Source organism: Myotis myotis, unplaced genomic scaffold (assembly GCF_014108235.1).
Source record: "Myotis myotis isolate mMyoMyo1 unplaced genomic scaffold, mMyoMyo1.p scaffold_m19_p_10, whole genome shotgun sequence".
NCBI classification, from domain to species: Eukaryota; Metazoa; Chordata; class Mammalia; order Chiroptera; family Vespertilionidae; genus Myotis; species Myotis myotis.
The window spans coordinates 54414700-54422827 of NW_023416314.1; positions in this window are offsets into that span (position 1 = coordinate 54414700).

Consider the following 8128-nt stretch of genomic DNA (forward strand, 5'->3'; position numbering starts at 1 on the left):
TGTTCAGATTATTACAGTTGTTCCCTTTTTTTCCCCCCATAGTTCCCCTCCACCCAGTTCCCACCCCACCCTCTGCCCTTACCCTGCCACTGTCCTCATCCATAGGTGTATGCTTTTTGTTGCCGGGTCAAAGGTCATACACATGGAAAATGTAGCTATTTCCATTCGCAATGTGTCCCTGTGTTCGGAAAGGTCTCTCACAACTTGTTCACGCTCTACTCAGAAAGGGTATGGAGACACATAACAGCTTTTTAAAATAATGTGTCCTCTTATGTTTAAAATGACGATTTCATTACCAAAAGTGAGGAGAAAGCAACACTACAGCTGCTCTCACCCCTCTCGCCCTTCGGGTGATAGTTGTGCTTGGGGCTGCGTGCTGGTTCGCGGGCCATCGACAAAGCCATCTGGGCGGCTTGTGTGGTTCCGCTGGCTTCCCAGGGGCCGTTGCAGCCTCGCAGGGACTGTCTCAGCCTCACAGGGTCCGTCTCAGCCTCACAGGGGCCGTCTCAGCCTCACTGGACCGTCTCAGCCTCACTGGGACCATCTCAGCCTCACAGGGACCGTCTCAGCCTACTGGGACCGTCTCAGCCTCACAGGGACCGTCTCAGCCTCGCAGGGGCCGTCTCAGCCTTGCAGGGACCATCTCAGCCTCGCAGGGGCCATCTCAGCCTCACTGGGACCGTCTCAGCCTCACAGGGACCGTCTCAGCCCCACTGGGACTGTCTCAGCCTCACAGGGAACGTCACAGCCTCACAGGGGCCGTTTCAGCCTCACTTGGACCGTTTCAGCCTCACAGGGACCGTCTCAGCCTCACTGGGACCTTTTCAGCCTACCAAACTGATTTTCAAAGTGGCTGTACCATTTTGTATTCCCACCAGCAATGAATGAGAATTCCTATTGCTCCACATTCCTGATAGCAAAAGGTGTGTAGTGGTATCTCATTGTTTTACTTTTCAGTTCCCTAATGACATATATATTGAACATCTTTTAATGTGATATTTGCTCTCTGTATATCTTCTTTGATGAGGTGTCTTTTCAGGACTTTTTCCTATTAAAAAATGTCTTTACTAATTTTAAAGAAAGAGAAAGAGAAAGAGAGGGAGAAAGGGAGGAGGGGAGAGAGAGAGAGAGAGAGAGAGAGAGAGAGAGAGAGAGAGAGAGAGAGGTGGATCGCTGACTCCTACATGCTCCCTACTGGGGATCAAGCCTGCAACCCTGCCTGGGAATCAAACCAGTGACCTTTTGGTGCACAGGATGATGCCCAACCAACTTAGCCACACCAGCCAGGGCTTGCCCATTTTTTAATTGAGTTGTTTATTTTCTTATTGTTGAGTTTAAGAGTTCTTTGTATATTTTAGATAACAGTCCTTTATCAAATGCCTTTTACAAATAATTCCTCCCAAGCTGTGGTTTGCCTTCTCATTCTTTTGACAGTGTCTTTTTGCAGAGCTGTTCTCATTTTTTATAGACCCATTCAAGCAAAATTCTACTTTTGAATTGCTTTAGCAGAAATTCCACTTATCCAGACATTTCTTTCTAGCCTGTAGAAATAGGCTTTGTTCCATTTGTATTTCCTTGACCTAGGAATTAATAGAAATAGAAGTTAGAAAAATCATCTGTGGTCAAATCTGAGTTATAACTTGCAATGTGTGTTTCAAATATCCATTGAGGGGATGTCTTGGGTTGGCAGACTTCAACCCAATTTCTTTTCCTTTTTTGTAACCTAGTTTGTTAAAACTACTTTTGCTACATCTGAAGCCATAGACCAAGGGATTCCAACTAATGTTCCATAAACCTGAAGGAGATAAAAAATTTTTTCTTGCTGAGTGTACATACTATGATGGCAATGTCTGTCCACTGGAATGTGAACTAAGTAGATGGCAAGATGCTTTGTGATTGAAAAACAATTTCCTGAGAGGATTAGCTGGAACCTAAGAAAGGTCTCCTGTTTACTGGAAGATGGGAGGATCTTGCCTCATGAGTGTTTAAGTGGTCAGTGTAGTAAGGAGCTCTAGTAACAGAATGCCATAGTGGTGGAGGGTGGCCAAGTATATGGTATGACAGCTGTGGATATTTTTATAGATGTGGATCCTTTTATAGATGCTGAAGATGGTATTGGTGGTTGTGTTACAGTTATTGTTGACTTGTTCGGTGATGTTTTAAGTATATGAATTCCTTCTAGTGAGTTCTCCCGAAATACTAGAATTTGAAAGTGTTGCAAGAACTCTCAGAGGCTATAGAGCCAGTACAGTTAGATTACAAAACTTGATAGTCATGAGACCCTGTAATTTTTTCAGTCTGCAAAGGAAGATTGCATTATGCCTTCTTTGCTGTGTGTGTGAAGGCAGATATCATGGGACTGATTTCAATAAACAAAAATTTTTCCTTATAGGTCCTATGCTAATTGAAACTTAAACATCATGTTTTATTTGGGAAATTGGGAAGGAATATTGACAATGAAGATCCTGTTCTGGGAAATGAATCATAAAAACATGCCATATGAGGAATAGCCCACGGAACCAGGCACATTTACTCAGAGAAAAATTGGTGATGGTGGGAATATGAAAATGTGTAGCAAATCTCCAAATATCTGATGAACTGTTATATATATAAGGAGCGAGAAAATTGGTTCCAAGAAAGGGAAAACCTCGGACCAATGAGGGTTGTCACTGCAGATGGGCTGATATTGTTTCAATGTAGAAGAAAATCTTTGAGCTATCTAATAACATAGTGAATCCCTTTTCACTTTGTGGCAATAAGAGAAAAATTACAGAATTTATAGAGCTCACTATGGAAAAGATTGGTCTAATGACTCCTGACTGCCTGAGGGCTGAGATGTTTAATATCATGGTAACCTGTAACCCATTCACAGCATGGGGAAGCTTTGTATTCATAGGACCAGTGGCCTCTGAAAAGATTAATTCCCCATCACAGAAAATCTTCAAGCAGAGTTTGCAAACAACTCAGATGAGATGTTATAATGGCAATTAATTTTTTAAATTTATGTACTTTTTATGTACAGTTTTATGAATTCTGAAAAATGCATGCACTCACATAACCACCACCACAATCAAGATACAGAACAATTCCACCATCTTCTCCAAATTACTTTGTATTAACCCTTTGTAGTTAAATCCACTCCAATCCCTAACCACTGTTAACCACTGATCTGTACTCTAACCCTATAGTTTTGCCTTTTCCAGAATGTTATGTAAATGGAATCACACAGTGTTCAGCCCTTTGAACCAAGTTTCTGTCACTTAGCATAGTGTATTTGAGATTCATCCATATGGTGAGTTATCTTCCATTGTATACATCTACCATAGGGCTCATCCTTCTCCACTTGAAAACTACTTGAGGGACTTCTAGTTTCCATTCTGGCATGTAAGGACCTTGGAGGTCATTATTCCATTCTAACAAGTAAAGGCTGAACAAATTGAATATCAACAACTTTTCTTAGAGCCATCAGAAAATTGAGATCACAGGATAAACTGCTGCTCCCCAAATTGGAGAGTTAAATAGGTGGAATCAGAGAATCACGATTTAGGAGCAGAAACTCATAAGTATAAACCTCCATGGGAACCAGTACCAGGTTTCTTTACCCAGTACATCATGTTCTTTAAGGATGTTAGAATTACCAGTCTAGGAATTTAAAACAACTATCATTAATATGCTAAGAGCGTTAATGGAAAAAGTAGACAATATGCAATAACAGGTAATGTAAACAGAGAAATAGAAATTCTAAAAAAGAATCAAGAAGAGATGTTGGAATTCTTTGGTTTATTCCCCCCCCCACCCCCTTTCAAAATTAGTGTGTTGCATGCTCTGGATCTAGTTTGTTCATTGGGGTTGGATATGGAGACTCAAAGATGAGGCAGTGGACAATGATGTGGTGAGTGGATGGTCGGAAGACAAGTACTGGAGGTGGCAAGAAAGGGAGGTGGTGGCAAGTCGGAAAGGGAGTGGGGAGAAGGGGAAGAGAGGAGAGGGAGGAGGGGGAGGAGGTAGGGCGAGGGAGGAGGAGGAGGGGGAGGGAGTGGAGGCGGAGGGCGGAGGGCGGAGGGAGGGCTTGAGGTGCGGGGGGGAGGGGGAGGGGGAGGGTGCTGGCTGCAGGGAGGCGGGGGATGGCGATGAGGATGGGAGGCGGGAGGGGGCGGAGGAGGAGGAGGAGTGCGGCGGTAGGGGCGGCGGCGGGGCGGGGGAGGAGGGGCGGATGGGAGGATGCGGCTTGGAGGAGTATTTTCGGACAGAATCCCAGGAAGAAGCATAACGACGAACAGAAGAAGAGGATAGACTGCCAGACTACTAAGCTAATCCGAAAATACCCTCACATAACTCCTCCCCCCTCCTCCTCCTCCTCCTCCCCTCCTCCTCCTCCTCCTCCTCCTCCTCCTCCTCCTCCTCCTCCTCCTCCTCCTCCCTCTTCTTCTTCTTTCTCTTCTTCTTTTTGTTAATCCTCACCTGAGCCATTGTTTTTTAGAGACAGTGGAAGGGAAGGAGAGAGAAACATCCATGTGAGAGAGAGATTTGATTGGTTGCCTCCCTCACATGCCCAGGGCCAGGGACCAAGCCTGCAATTGAGGTATGTGCCCTGGACCGGAATCGAACACAAAACCCTTTAGCTAACCTGGCACTGGCTTGAAGGCCCAAGTTACGGTCCAGGATGGAAGTTTGGGAACCTTTTGTTGAGATAATCTCCAAGGTGCTTTCCAAGCCGCAGAACCTCAGGCTCTATGTTATTTAGAACTAGAGGCCCAGTGCATGAAATTTGTGCACTTGGGGAGGGGGGATCCCTCAGGACGGCCTGCACCCTCTTTTTTTTTTTTTTTAATAATTTTTATTGCTTGAAGTATTACAAAGAGTATTACATATGTCTCCTTTTTTCCCCCCCTTGACATTCCCCCGGCCCCTACCCCCTAGTGTCTTGTGTCCATTGGTTATTCTTATATGCATGCATATAAGTCCTTCAGTTGATCTCTTAACCAACCCCCCAAAACCCTCCCCAGGCTTCCCACTGTAGTTTGACAGTCTGTTCAATGCTGCTCTGCCTCTGCATCTACCCCTGTTTATCAGTCTATACTGGCCCCCATTATCTGTCCCAACCTCACCGGAGCTGTCCCAGCCTCACCGGGGCCGTTTCGTCCTCACCAGGGCTGTCTTGACCTCACCGGGGCCGTCCCGACCTCACTGGAGCCGTCCTGACCTCACTGGGGCCGTTTTAACCTCACTGGAGCTGTTTCAACTTCACCAGGGCTGTCCCGACCTCACCAGGCCTGCACCCTCTTGCAGTCCAGGAGCCCTCAGGGAATGTTCAACTGACGGCTTAGGCCCTCTCCTCACTGGAGCAGGCCTAAGCCGTCAGTCGGACATCCTTAGTGCTACCGTGGATGCGGGAGAGGCTCCCATCATCGCTGCTGCGCTCGCCAGCCGTGAGCCCGACTTCTAGCTGAATGGTGCTCCCCCTGTGGGAGCACACTGACCACCAGGGGGCAGCTCTTGCATTGAGCATTTGCCCCCTAGTGGTTAGTGTGTGTAATAGCGACCGGTCATTCCACCATTCGGTCAATTTGCATATTCAGCTTTTATTATATAGGCTATCCCATTCATAAAGCTGCTTGTTAGTGAGGTGCCAGTTTGCTCACTTCCTTCAAATGTCTACCTGAAGCTCTCGATCACTTAGGTCATCTCAAATATTGTAACAGAGCAGCAAAAAGAAAATTGAGAACTGGTAGAAAAAGCCAAGATATTAAAACCAACAGGAGAATAAATGGACTCACAACCTGTAAGATTAGTTTTGTGGAAATTACAACTTCTTGCAATAATAACAGCAGCAGGTTCTAAATCTGCTTTATGTGGTGTTAGCCAGGAGGAATGCCATGGAGGCTCAAGTCTGAGAATTAGTGGTTTCATTAAGAGCCTCCTTTCCTCTGTAGGATTAGCCCTTTCCATATATTTGACAAAATTCTTTTGGTTGAGTACAGGCTCTGCTTATGTGCTACGAATTACTAGTGAGTTTAAATTTACCTGTCATAAAAGTTTATTTCTAAGGGACCTCAGAAATTATTTGAGCTCATTCTATAATGATCGAAGAAGAAACCAGCCCTGGGAGGTAAGTGCCTTATTTAGGGGTCAGAACTAGGATGAGCAGCCAGACTTTGACTTCCGGGCCATGCATTTTCTAGCTGAGCTGAGCCAGGTGGGATCTGGGATGCAGGGTCTCCTGGCCTGGTCACTGAGCTGGGTCAGATAGCTGTAGTGGAATGTGGCTGAGTTCCATGCAATGGAACTTTGTAAAGGGCACTTTGACTTAAAAAGGTTTTAGCCCCTGGATTTGCGGCTATAAAAATATCGGCAACCAAAATGGCCCCTAGTTTATAAAGTTCGAACTAGCTGACTCATCCTATTCCCTGGGCACTGGGTAGTAGATAGCCCCTGGCCACCACCGAACTCCCCCCACCCCATTTCTTTTCAAAAGTGCCACATGGTATTGTCAGGGTTTAATCAGGGAAGCAGACCATGATGAGTTATGCATAGGGGATTTGTTTGTTTGTTTGGTTGGTTCTGTTTTGTTAATCCTCACCCAAGGATATTTTTCCATTGATTTCCAGGGAGAGTGGAAGGGAGAGGTAGAGACAGAGACAGAGAAACATCAGACAGTGAGAGAGACACATTGATTGGTTGCCTCCCACACATGCCCCAACTAGGGCCAGGCATCGAGCCTGCAACTGAGGCATATGCCCTTGACCGGAATCAAACCTGGGACTCTTCAGTCCTTGGGCTGATGCTCTATATTCACTGAACCAAACCCGCTGGAGCAATAAGGGATTTCTTATAGAAATGAGACCTTGTGCGATTGATTGTAGGAGGAGCTGTGGAAGTGAAAGTTTGGAAGGCCGAGTTGGAGAATCAGAGCTGTCGCCAACCAGTCAATCCAAAAGGCTAAGCATTCTTCTTTTTGGCTAAGTCAAAAGCACAGCCACACACGAAGGGTTTTTTGTGTGAAAGGTCGTTCTGGCTTAAACGAGTTGAGTGTAATTCACTGTAGGCAGCCAGCCTGAAATAGAAATAGCTGTCCTGCCTTGGGAGTAATGCTCCCAAAGCTCTGTTCTCATTAGTCATGAACAGTCTGGAGTCAGCCTGTTTCACCCCATTCTGAAAACACGTGACTGCTGTCATGTGATGAAGCTCTGGCGTGCGGTGTTCTGGAACCAGCACGGGCTTTGTCACTAGACATACCGACAAGTACATGCTGGCTTTGCACACATACTGTGTGACTGCGACATGCTCCTTATGCCCCTTGTAAAACGGGGCCACTAGTAACCACCTCATAGTATTGTTTTGAAGTAGATATAATGAGGTGCTCAATAAAAATTATTCTTTTCATACCTCAAGTCTCACCCTTTCCCCTAATAGATCTAGGATTCGTCCTGTTTCTCAGGATATCTCCATGTAGAAATGCTCTTATTGTCTGAGTGTTGGATTTTGATAATGAATACAGGTGTTAATTTATATTCAGCATTCCTGGCATCTCATCAGGTCCCAGATTCCAATGGTCAACAAGTTTGGATTCCTGTGGACAATGAGAAAGACCACTGATGGGCAAGGAAAACACCTGGGAAGAAGCTCATTGCTTTCACCACACAGGGGAAAAACAGAGCGTTTCTTAAGTAGTTACAACGGTTAACTTGGAATGGTGTATAGAAGCAAGGGTGGTGCCTGTAGTTCCCCTGCAATCCTGCAGTTTTCCTAGGTCAGGACACAAGAGATTAATCATGAGAGTAGAGGGAAGAGGAAAGTTGAAGCTGATAAAAAAGAAGTTGGAGACAGCCCTAGCCAGTTTGGCTCAGTGGATAGAGCATCAGCCCATGGACTGAAGGTTCCCGGGTTTGATTCTGGTCAAGCGCATGTACCTCAGTTGCAGGCTTGATCCCTGGCCCTGGTCAGGGAGCGGGTGAGAGGCAACCAATTGATGTGTACATTTCTCTCTCTCCTCTCTCCCATTCTCTCTAAAAAAATCAATGGAAAAATATCCTTGGGTAAGGATAACAAACACACAAAAAGTTGGAGACAAAGAACCATAGAATCAGAACTTGAAAAATACAATATTCTAGAGCCATTCATTTCAGGA